The following is a 13005-nucleotide window of genomic DNA, read 5'->3' as shown; positions in this document are numbered from 1 at the left end:
TGAAACTATCAGAATCTGAAGAGAAAAGTTGAGTCGAGTGCCATGCCCTTTCCAATCACTTTAAAAAAACAAAAAGAAGGCTTAAAGCGATAATAATGTTTTTTTTAAATTAAAATAGCTATACTTGCCTGTTTTGTGCAACGATATTGCACAGAATGGCCCCTTACCTCCTCCCCTAAAGTCCCCCACAGGTGCTGTCCTCTCCTTCTTCCTCTGGGCAGTGCCGGATTTATAAGAGGGCAAAAGGGGAAATTGCCCTGGCCCCCTTGCCAAAGAGGGCCCCAGACTTCCTTTATAAAATAAATAAAACTTATTTTCCTTTTCGACTTCTGTAGTGTGTTTGTTGATGAAATTCTCCAGTATCACGGTACTACTACAGTGAGCCCACAGGCGAGCAGGTGAAATGGGATTCCCCAGGGCGTGAAGTCTAAGGGCCAGCTGGTATTCTGCTAGGGACCCCCTCATGAGGGTTTGGGCTTAAGAGTATTAAATAGAAAGGTTATGGCGCTAAACCCCGATTAGTGGTGTGTTGAATTGACCTATCACCACAAATTAGTGTTGTTGAGAAAGCGCTGTGTGCAATTAAAGTGCAAATGCTTCCTAAAAAATATAATCAGTATTAAATCAACATATGTATCCCATCATAATTAAATCCAAAACCAATATTGAGTCATCATATACGTGTCAACATACTATGAGTAAAACCAAAAATATAATAAACATTCACTTAGGTCATTGCAGGTATACAAAATGATAAAAATTCTTTCAGACAGCCTAAGAAATACTACTGGTATCCTTCAGTGTTCTTATTCAGAATAGAGAACTGTGCAAATAAGTGCAAAGAAAGTGCATAAAGGCTAGGGATCAGAAACCAAGTTCAGCCAATAGTCGCATAAAGATGCATGTATGTCCAATATGTGTCCAATGTTAGTATTTGGCTGATAATACTGCCACCGCAGACTACTGCTGTAATTGATACGTGAAATCAATAGGGAACGTTTCATCCACTAATGCAAACAGTGCGGGTCTTTAATTAGAAACCTTCATCTCCGGTGCGCCACTCAGTGCTGTAATATGTAAATTCTCTCACCAGAATTAACGCCCCTTATGGGGCTAGATGGACCTTCACAATGTAAGCCACTGTGTCGCTCTCTGGCTGCTGCTGGTGCACTGGGTGAGGTTTCACTGTTCCGTCCGTATAATCTCCAACGTTAATTATACATGAGGAAAGACATATCCATAGTGTAATACGTTCATACCCAAATCGTTCGTTTATTTGTATTAAAAAAACTACTCACATTTAATATTAAAAGCATATGCATGTAAAAAACTCCGCCGTTCGTCTCTGTCCGTTCATATGGGTGCACGCAACGTGGCCATTCCATACACGTTTCGTCACTCTGACGTCCTCTGGAGCGGCCATATTGGTGCACCTTACGATCTAAATAGGGTGCAGTGCTCCACTACGCTTGCGCTGAACTAACAGCTGTGTGCTAACCCCAGGTCACAACGCCAGGGTTCACCCTCCTCGCTAGGGGAGTACCAGAAGACACTGTCAGACAAGAATGGATAGATGGATGAAGCAAAGGAGAGCTGGGTAACAAGCCATGGTCAGGACGGGCAGCAGAAAATGTATTCAACAGGACTAGCCGAGCCGGTACACAAGAGATCATTTCACAAGAGGTCAGGTTCAAACAAGTTACACAAAGGGAGCTCGGAGACAAGCGTTGTTCAAGCAACCAGAAACTGGTCTGAGAGGAATTTAAATAGAGAAGCACATGGGGGACTGGACAAGAAGAAGCAGGAAGGAACTATACATTAAGCAGCAAGTGAAGCCGGCGACACCCATAGCTGCAGAGTGCAGCCAGAGCTGAACACAAGCTGGTGGAACAACAGGTGCTAGCCGACCTACAGCAGTAAAGGTAAAACACAGATCAGCTCCGCAGCTGATTTGTGACAGTACCCCCCCACTTACAACATCCCCCTACACGTATGGGGGCTGGCTTGGAGGGAAATTTCCGATGGAATCTGGTCACCAAGTGTGGGGCTGAGACATTGGAGGCAGGAACCCAAGACCTCTCCTCCAGACCATAGCCCTTCCAATCAATCAGATAGAGTAGCTTCCCTTGGGAGTATATGAAGTCCAAGTCAAACTCTGCCCAGGGCAAAGGTCCACCGAGTCATCTTGGTGGGCTGAGATGAAGGCACAGAGAAAACGTTCTACAATTTGATTGGCACGTTCAATTTGCCCATTGGACTGGGGATGAAAGGCAGATGAAAAATCCAATTTAATCCCAAAGGAGCTGGCCAAGACTCTCCAAAACCGAGCAGTAAATTGAACTCCTCTGTCAGAGACGATATGTGAAGACACCCCATGAAGATGAAATGAAAATGAAAGTTGTGGCAAGACTGGGAGCAGAAGGTAGGCCTGGAAGAGGAATCAATAGACAAATTTTTGAGAACCGATCCACCACTACCCAGATGACAGTCAAACCTGTTGAGGAGGCCACATCCGAGATAAAATCCATGGAAATACAATGCCAATGTATATAGAGAACTGGTAAGGGCAGAAGCAACCCAGCTGGGGTGGACATGGAAGATAGTACACAAACTGTACAAGCTTGAATGTACTCTTTGACATCCTTACAAAGAGAGGGCCACCAGTGATGATGCTGAAGAAGGTCACAAGTATGAAGTATACCAGGATGTCCAGAGAACTTTGAGTCATGTGCCCATGTGAGCGGTCTGGGACGAAGTGCGTGAACTACCAAAGTTTTACCTGGAGGAGGCTGCGTAGATCAGAGTAGTGGCTAGAATATGATGCGTATGGATGATGGGACCAGGATCTAGGTGATTCTCAGAGTCGTTGACATCAAACGGCCTGGAAAAGGCATCGGCTGGAAGGTTTTTGGCACCTGGACAATAGGTAATGTTGAAGTTGAAGCGGGCACAAAAGAGGGCCCAGTGAGCTTGATGTGGGTTCAAGCATTTCACGGATTGTAAATACTGCAGATTTTTATGATTAGTATAGATGGTAATACAACGGAGAAATCCCCCTAGAAGATGCCGCCATTCTTGAAGAGCTAGTTTAATAGCCAGTAGTTCATGATCCCCAATGGTATAGTTCTTTTCTGCATCAGAAAACTTCTTGAAAAAGAATCCACAAGGCTGAGATTTGCCCTTCTGTACTTGGAGTAGACATGTGCGTTTCGTTCTGTACGAATCTCAAATTCGTACGAATTTCCCTAAATTCGTACGTTCGGGAGGATCCGAAATACGAATTGCCATGTGTCCGAATTTTGTACGCAATATGAACTTTTGGTTACGAATTTCGGATCAGTTGTCGTCGCATCGACGACTCAGTCATTATGCTTATTATGAGGGACACCCACCATCCCTGTGCTATGCTGACTTCCTCCTGGGGCTGTACCTCTGCTGTGCTCATTATGAGGGTTTTCCACCATTCCTGTGCTATGCTGACATACTGAGCACAGCAGGGGTACAGCCCCAGGAGGAAGTCAGCACAGCACAGGGATGGTGGGAGCCCCTCATAATGAGCACATGGCTGCCATGCACAGCTGCTCCAGTTTTGATCCCCCTCACTGTACGGGGTCACTGGAAATTGTTTGGAGTTACCAAGCATGTGCATCCTCGGTGACCCCAAACAGTGTGGGGTGATCTATCGAAACTGGAGCAGGCGAAAACTGGACCAGAGATGCATGGCAGACAATCCGCTTCTCTCTTTCATTTTCAAATCTTAACGGAACGAACTGAAGAGAAGCTGATTGGTTGCCATGGGCAACTGCTCCAGATTCTGTTCGCTCCAATTTTGATCAATTTCCCTAAATGTCTTTTTATCTGTTCTAGCAGTCATATGTGTAAATGAGAATGGTGGGGGCACATCAGGGCACATTGGAGCACATCAGGATACATTGGGGCACATCAGGGTATATTGGAGCACATTGGGGTACACAGGGCACATCGGGGCACATCAGGGCATTTTGGGGCACATTGGGACACATCAGGGCATATTGGAGCACATTGGGACACATAGGGGAACATCAGGGCACATTGGGGCACATCAGGGCATATTGGAGCACATTGGGACACATTGGAGAACATCAGGGCACATTGGGGCACATCAGGGCATTTTGGAGCACATTGGGGAACATCAAGGCACATTGGGGCACATCAGGGCATATTGGAGCACATTGGGGCACATCAGGGCACATTGGGGAACATCAGGGCACAGCGTTTACTAGCCAGCATGCAGAGTAGCGCAGGAAGCGTGTGGAATAAGTTCTCTCTCTGCTCCTTCCTGGTGGCACCTCCTCTCTTCTCGTCCATCCCAGATGATGTCACAAGCAAATAGGGGTAGATGAAAAGCGAGGGGAGGGATTGTGTGGAGGGACAGGGACCAACTACTAATACCAAATGGCCAACTCTGCTGCAGACAGTCAGTTCAAGGAATGTTCAGAGTGAGGGAGGTATAAGGGAATACTTATTAAGGTTGCCAAAAGATATACGGTACTAGGTTAAAGGTCTAAGATAATATGCTTAGGCGTGCATTTCACTAAGTTCAGAATTAAGATGCAAGATGTTGACATATTAGGATGCATCTGTCTGCGGTAAGAGGTACAAAGCTAAGATAGGACTGGTTACGCAAGAATATGGTCAGTCAGCAGATGTTGAAATGACGAAATAACTATCAGAAGACTGTATTTCACCTTTGACTTAGATAATGTCATGAGTTTAAGAAAAATGTCGATGTATGTATGAATTACCTGATTGGTTAAACCACAGGGCTGTCCTTCTGTTCAAACTAAATAAAATTGTTGTGTGTGCTTCAATAGGCACATTCATTATTCACGTACAATAGCGTGTATGTGTAATGTTTTGTCCACCGGTGAAAGGGACCTCCGCTCTTCAATCCTAGCCTAGGCTACCAGGGGTTACTTACAGAAGACGAGCAACCTAACAGTTTTGGTACCAGCAAAGTGGGGTTCGTCTCGTCTTGCGACAGGTAAGTCACTTTACTCTTTTTTACCTGATTGGTGAATGGTGTAAACACTTACTCTGTCCGGGCGGCCGCTACGAACTTAGTTTAAAATTAAAAGAAGTAACTGTGCCTTCGCGATGGACTAGGCTGGTCACTCGGGAGGTGAAAAGGGCTCGCAAGGAATTTATAGGTTTAGGGGAGTCCGACTAGGTTGGTCTGACTTAAAACTATTGGTGATAGTATTTTTAACACGGGAAGTAGTAGATTACGCCCGTGACAAAGGGATTGGTGGAGTGGACGCCCATTTGAAAAAAATTTTTTTTTAAAAAAAAAGTGCACTATAAATTGATAAATGTATTGCAATACGGTTATTTCATGTCTTAAAGTATATTAAGAATATGTCTGTTTCTCTCTAGGTACGTGTGTAAGTATATAGAGTATAAGTTTTAATATAGAGTATAAGGAAAATAATTGTTGTTGTTTAAATGAGTGCAGAATATGAGGAGCCCTCTTGTAGTGACATAGTATCCGCCTGCCCCCATTGCACGTTAGGTCTACTCTTCCTAAGAATAGATGACAAGTGGATTTTACTGACCACCAGACCAGGGGGGTTCTCTTGCAGACTTGGTGTAAGAGGGGTATATCCCGCCACCAGGAAAAATTTACCCTTCATCGTATATTAAGGGTAAATCTTCATAGTTTTATATAAGTCCATCTGCCCCAAAAAAGATCAGGGATCCTACTCCCAGACCAGAGACCGGATTGTTGGACAAACCGGGTGTTATCACCTGTGTCCTGCCACTAGACACACACTGCCCAGACTACTAGATGGGGAATACTGCAGCAACCCAAGCTATGGCCACCCCATCACCCTATGAATTTGTCAGTAATATGATCCCTGGCCCCCAGGTAGAACCATTTTGGACACAAGTCCGAGAAAGGTGTCAGCAATTGGGGATACATGACCCAGGGCCATATGGTCCTTGTACTGAGGAAGACTGGCAGGAAGTCAGTAAAATTTGTCAGGTACATAAGCATTCTTATCCTCCCTGCAAAGGGGCTGACCCACAATACATGAAGGATTGTTTCTGTGCATGGAACAAATGCCTTGGAAAATATAGGCAATTGTGGACAGCAAGGACATTGGAAATCCCAGTGCCCTTATAGGACTGGACAGATTAGAGCAAGAGGCAGAGGCAGGGGATTTAACCCCCAGACCCGCCCACAGTATCCCCGTTATCTGCCATACCAGAACCCTCGTCAACCACTACCCCAATATCCTACACAGCCACAAATAATGCACCGAGGGAAACTCTGTTGGTATTAATGGGACACCTGTCACCCATCCCATCACTCCACCACTGACTATAGCCACTCCAGAAGGACAGAAATTATGTACCCAAACTTTTGCCGTCTTGTCCTCATGCCCTGTGCCCCTTATGGGACGGGACCTCTTGGCACAACTGTGTATTACCATTAAGTTTAATAAAGAAGGTTCCCTTACCGCTAGTTCACCATTATGTGACTTACATGGCCCTAAGCGACATGCACACAGAGGGTTCCCAAAAAGACATGCACACAGGAGTTTCTTTCTAATGATACCTTCCTCCCTTGACCATCACACAATTTGGGCAGAAAACAAAGGTAGTGTGGGCTTTATTAATTGCACACCATATGCACCCCAAATGCGGTCAGATGCAGGGATACAATATCAAAAACAGTATCCCCTACCCCCAGAGAAAGTCAAAGGCATCTCCCCTCAAATTAATGATTACATATCAAAAGGTATCCTGAGACCAATCATCAGTCCCTGGAACACACCCATTTACCCTGTAAAGAAGGCCAGTGGCGAGTGGAGACTCGTCCAAGACCTCAGAGCAGTAAACAAACAAGTGATTCCCCTCCCACCCCTAGTCTCAGACATCACTTTTATTTTCTCATGCATACCGGCAGACTCTCTATGCTACACAGTAATTGATTTAGCGAATGCTTTCTTTAGCATTCCCATTGCAGAGGAAGCCCAACCTATGTTTGCTTTCTCCTGGGCCGGGGGCCAACTAACCTGGCAAGGGTATGTAGACAGTCCAGCCGCCTTCTCTATGGTACTCAACGAGACTGTCAAGTCTTGGACATCTGAGCGAGGGTCGGTACTGATACAGTATGTGGACGACTTGCTCCTGTGCAGTCGAACTGCTGAAGATTGTGCGGTCGATTCAACATCACTGTTACAACACCTAGCTCACGCCGGGCATCTAGCCTCAAGGAAGAAAATACAATGGTGCCAGCCACAGGTAGAATACCTAGGGTGCATTCTAAAGGAAGGGACAAGGCTAGTGTCCCCCAAACGTGCCGCAGCCCTTCGAGCTCTCAGTCCCCCAAAAGACAAGGCCGCCCTACTCTCATTTTTGGGTGCAATTGTATATTGCCGCCAATGGATCCCTGACTGTTCTCATTATGATAGTATCCTAAGAGAGGCTACTGGCTCGACAGCCCCTAAATTAATAGATTGGACTGAAGACAGACTACAAGCTTTTCAAGCTCTATTAAACAGTCTGTCAAATGCTCCCGCCCTAGGGTTGGTAGACTATGGTAAAGCTTTTCAGCTGTACTGTGTAGTTTCAGGGACCTCTTTTGCCGCCGTGCTAACACAACAGCATGGAACAGGCTACCGCCCTGTCTCCTACCTATCTAAAAAAAACTCCCCATCCAAGTACAGGGAATGCCATCCTGTCTCCAAAATCTTGCTGCCTGTGCAATGGCTGTACAAGATGCAAACAAATTAGTGCTAGGTCACCCATTGACTCTCTATACCACTCATTCAGTCACGCATCTTATTCAGAACATGAATACCCAACATATGACCTCGCAAAGACTTAGTGGTTATGAGATAACACTGATGAACACTGATAACCTCACACTCAAATATGTGCCTGCCAGCAACCCCGCTGTGCGCCTTTTGCATTCCATGTTGCGTTTACCACATGACCCAGACATTATACATGACTGTTCGGAAAAGGTTGCTGCTATTACCAGTCCCAGACCGGATCTCACTGACACCCCTATCTCAGGTGCAGAGGATGTTTTTGTGGACGGTAGTTGCTCCCGTCCCTCTGATTCCACCTTCCAAACAGGATATGCAATAGTCCAGTTGCCAAACAAGGTATTAGAAGCCAAACCACTGCCCCCTCTTCGGCTCAGGTGGCTGAACTGGAAGCCCTCACTAGGGCCTGCATTCTATTCACCGGTAAAGAGGTGAACGTCTACACAGACAGTAGATATGCTTTTGGAGTGGTGCATGATTTTGGTGTGATATGGGCCAATAGAGGTTTTAAAACAGCAGACAACAAAATAATTGCCAACTCCACACAGATTAGTGCTCTCCTCCAAGCCATTCTTCTTCCAAAAAAGGTAGCCATAATTAAAGTAAAGGCACACTCCTCTGACAGCAGTCGTGTTTCAAAAGGGAATGCTCTTGCTGACAGAGAAGCTAAAAGAGCTGCTGCCTTTTCCCCTAACCCACCTGCCCCCACAACAATGTTTTTCAAGGAACACTTCGCAGCACCTAACTTTAAAACTGTCATAGCACAGATGCAATCAATGGCCACAGAAGATGATGTCCATTTTTGGACAAAGGAAGGATTGACCAAAGACCCTGAAGGTCTTTGGTCAAAAGAGGGGAAGATCCACATGCAAGAACAAAACTATCACCCTTTGAGGTCCTCATGGGAATCCCCGCAAACATAGAATTACCCCCATTAGACCAAGACACTGATATTGACATTTATTCCCAACAGGAAATGTACGTGAAAAACCTGGTAAGTATGCTTCATGAAATGAACGAACAAGTTTCTGTCACCTTTTTTCCCTCTTCCCACAGAACCAACGCATCCCTTCATCCCTGGGGATAAAGTGCTGATCAAACAATTAGCACAAAGAAAGAGTATCGGACCGGCTTTCTCAGGACCATGGAAGGTGGAAAAGGTATCCAGGACCGCAGTGTTAACAGACCTAGGAAACACCTGGATCCACGCCAGCCGTCTTAAAAAGTGTCCCCAGCTTCCCTCGACTCCAGAGCCCCTGGCAGTGACAGAGCAGCAACTCCCAAGAACAAGATCTACAAGAAGTTCAGAGAGGCATAGAACAAATTTCCCTGGAAGATCCCACACCCCCTCAAAAGGACAAAACAGAGCCAACAACTGCCGGGATGAGAAACGAAGAAGAAGAACAGAACTCTTAGATAACAAATAATCAGAACTTTAAAAAAAACAAAGATGCTTTCTCCATCAGTGTCAGGGAAGGCCTTGTGCCTCTTATGCTGTATTACCCTAGTAGTGTTCCTACCAACCTGGTTGATAGCCAACTGTATATATCATCCAGAAGACTTAGGTCTATTAAAAGGGATATGTGGACCACCTAAGATGAATAATACCCCCGGCCAAAGACATAGTAGAAGTATTGTACCCGTTAATGAGTCACCTAAGGGACTGACTAACAAGATGTTACTACTAAAATTCAAATATAGCTATGCTCAAAAATCCGGTTTTGAGAAATGCTGGATTTGCAGCAAGCTACATCCCAGTACAGCTAGAATCCCTCTCATGGCAGTCCCCTTGAATTTTACCCCCCTCCTTAATGGAACACCCCCTATCGTCCTAACGAATGTTACTAGGACCCGTCCAAATAAAACCCTCACTTTCCAAATTATAGGTAGAAGCCACTTCCCAGACTGGTGTTTCCGACTGGGAAACACCACAGATGGAGCCGAGGTTTGCAAACAAGCAAAACTTAACATTTCAATGACATCATTTAACAGTCCTTCTTTCTTCCATACTTCAGATCCCACCCTAAATGCCACCTTTTTAGACTTTCTTAGCTCCAGTACCAAGACTACAATACACCAATTAATGTCAATTCTGGTGCTCTCTGGCCTTTCTGATACTCTTAGGAACGTGTTCCATAAACGACCCCTAGCTCTAGGAAATACCATATATATATGCTGCGGCAAACTCTGTCACCCCTGGATCCCAACCAAACCCCAGGGGTGGTGTTACCTTGCAGCCCTGGTTCCTATTATGGGGGTATTAGGGGATAACAAGGGAAGTCACCTCCTTGAAGCCAGCATGCATCCTAGATATCCCCTTAGACACCGTAATAAACGAGAATTGTTTTTAGAAAAAGATATGGCCTGGGCATGGTTCCCTTCCTGGACAGGGTGGGGAATTGACCTAATGAAAAGATTAAATAATTACACTGGCATAATTGATGAGATTCTGGAGGAAAATTCTGATGACATAACCAAACTAAATCTAGAAACTAGGGCAATTAGGAAGCAACTAGAACTACATGAGTTGGCTATAGAAAGTATGAGTGCAGCCCTTACTGGCCTCTGTGAGACTACTGAGGATTATGAGTGCTGTACCTGGATTCATAATACCAGCATCGAAGTCCCAGACTACTATGACGTTATTGCTCAACACAGGGAAGAGGTAAATAAACTACAGAAAGAGGCAAGGAACATAGGAAAAAACTGGGATCCCTTCTCGAGCAGTTTTAGTTTTGGGGGATTAATATCTTGGCTCCGAAATGCTGCCATGACAATTGTCACTGTGATTCTCTTCATTCTATTTTTATATGCCTGTTATAAGATAATCAAATGTTTATGTAAAAAGGGAAACACGGTCGCTCCGAAGGATCTGAAACTCACTTCCATTGTTAAGGATCCAACGGTATGGTATAGAAACCAAGAGCACAAGGGTTCGGAGTATGAAGCCTGTGCTATTAAATTAGAAAAGGAATGATCATTATGTAAATCACAGAATGATCAAAGGAAGGATTATAAGGGAATACTTATTAAGGTTGCCAAAAGATATACGGTACTAGGTTAAAGGTCTAAGATAATATGCTTAGGCGTGCATTTCACTAAGTTCAGAATTAAGATGCAAGATGTTGACATATTAGGATGCATCTGTCTGCGGTAAGAGGTACAAAGCTAAGATAGGACTGGTTACGCAAGAATATGGTCAGTCAGCAGATGTTGAAATGACGAAATAACTATCAGAAGACTGTATTTCACCTTTGACTTAGATAATGTCATGAGTTTAAGAAAAATGTCGATGTATGTATGAATTACCTGATTGGTTAAACCACAGGGCTGTCCTTCTGTTCAAACTAAATAAAATTGTTGTGTGTGCTTCAATAGGCACATTCATTATTCACGTACAATAGCGTGTATGTGTAATGTTTTGTCCACCGGTGAAAGGGACCTCCGCTCTTCAATCCTAGCCTAGGCTACCAGGGGTTACTTACAGAAGACGAGCAACCTAACAGGAGGGGTACCCCAGCTTTGGCAAATTGATTTTCAAAAATGCTAACTGCTCCATTAGCTGGGGGGACAGCTGGGATCTTTGGGGTGACAGGATGTTTCCCATCACAGAAAACACCTGCTCACTCTGGACACTTGTCAGAGGGCAGGACAGTAGCTCCTTGGCAATATCTGCGAGGGCAGGCCACTCCTCACTCTTCTCCTGCCAAAAAAAATTGGATCTGTGGTGGGGTGCACTGGTGGGGCTGACAAATAGGACATGACACCCTCCTTTGGTGATATGGGTTTCTTGGGGTGCACTATGCTGGAGATTCCCATTAGGGTGTCAAGTGCCTCAGCCAAGACAGAAGATGCTCCGCTGGCAGGAGCTCTGCTCACTTCACTAGATGATACATGGGAGAGGGGGTCTTCAATATCTTCTTCCTCCTCTTCCTCTTCTCCCGGCCTTACCATCTGCCTTTCCCTGTCGATTAGTCTGTCCCGCCATGTTGTCAGAGCACTACACAGAATTTTTTTTCTTTATTGCATAAAGTCAAATGCTGTAAAAAGGACTCCACTGATTCTCCAATGTACAGATAGCGTTTAAAATGCAAGCAGCGTTGAAAACGAAAAATAACATTCATATTTACCAAACAGTACTGCTCACACACACTGTTCTCCTTTCTCACCATTTTAACAACAAACAGCCTGCTCCTGGATCATACCCTCAGCCGTCACGGCATCAAACACATCCGTTGCCCCAACCTCACAATCTCATACTCAGTTCTGCCTTCAATCCATTTGTGTTCACTCAGCAATTTATCTGACAGCTCCCTCTCCTTCCACCTCTTCTACTACAGCTCCACATTCCATCCTGGCTAGGGATAAGCCGAACACCCCCCGGTTCGGTTCGCACCAGAACTTTCGAACGGAGCCCAAATTCGTACGAACGTTAGAACCCCATTGAAGTCTATGGGACTCGAACGTTCGAAATTAAAAGTGCTAATTTTAACTGCTAATATGCAAGATACTGTCCTAAAAAGGGTGTGGGGACCTGGCTCCTGCCCCAGGGGACATGGGTCAATGCCTAAAATGTTTTTAAAAATGGCCGTTTTGGCAGGAGCACTGATTTTAATGACGATTAAAGTGAAAAAAAAAGTGAAATATTCCTTTAACCACTTTCAGACCGGACCAATTTGCTGGTCAAAGACCAGACCACTTTTTGCGATTCGGCACTGCGTCGCTTTAACTGACAATTGCGCGGTCGTGCGACGTGGCTCCCAAACAAAGTTGATGTCCTTTTTTTCCCACAAATAGAGCTTTCTTTTGGTGGTATTTGATCACCCCTGCGGTTTTTATTTTTTGCGCTATAAACAAAAATAGAGCGACAATTTTGAAAAAAACGCATTATTTTTTACTTTTTGTTATAATAAACATCCCCCAAAAATATATAAAAAAACATTTTTTTCCCTCAGTTTAGGCCGATACGTATTCTTCTACATATTTTTGGTAAAAAAAATCGCAATAAGCGATTATTGATTGGTTTGCGCAAAAGTTATAGCGTTTACAAAATAGGGATAGTTTTATAGCATTTTTATTAATAATTTTTTATTATTTTTTTTTTTACTAGTAATGGCGTCGATCTGCGATTTTTATTGTGACTGCGACATTGTGGGGGACCCATCGGACATTTTTGACACATTTT

The 13005-nt window shown here is 44.5% G+C and overlaps 1 long non-coding RNA gene across 1 annotated transcript; it reads left to right on the top strand.

Annotated features, from left to right (window-relative positions):
- The first annotated feature begins 5037 nt into the window (after positions 1-5037).
- LOC143982551 (uncharacterized) lies at positions 5038-11221 on the top strand. The gene is made up of 2 exons (XR_013274481.1): positions 5038-8290; positions 8374-11221. It is a non-coding gene; the product is annotated as an uncharacterized LOC143982551 (long non-coding RNA).
- The last annotated feature ends 1784 nt before the right edge of the window (positions 11222-13005 follow it).

The sequence above is a fragment of the Lithobates pipiens genome, unplaced genomic scaffold, assembly GCF_037356315.1.
Source record: "Lithobates pipiens isolate NorthernLeopardFrog02 unplaced genomic scaffold, aLitPip1_a1.2 Scaffold_16, whole genome shotgun sequence".
NCBI lineage: Eukaryota > Metazoa > Chordata > Amphibia > Anura > Ranidae > Lithobates > Lithobates pipiens.
This window is presented reverse-complemented; position numbering and strand designations above follow the sequence as displayed.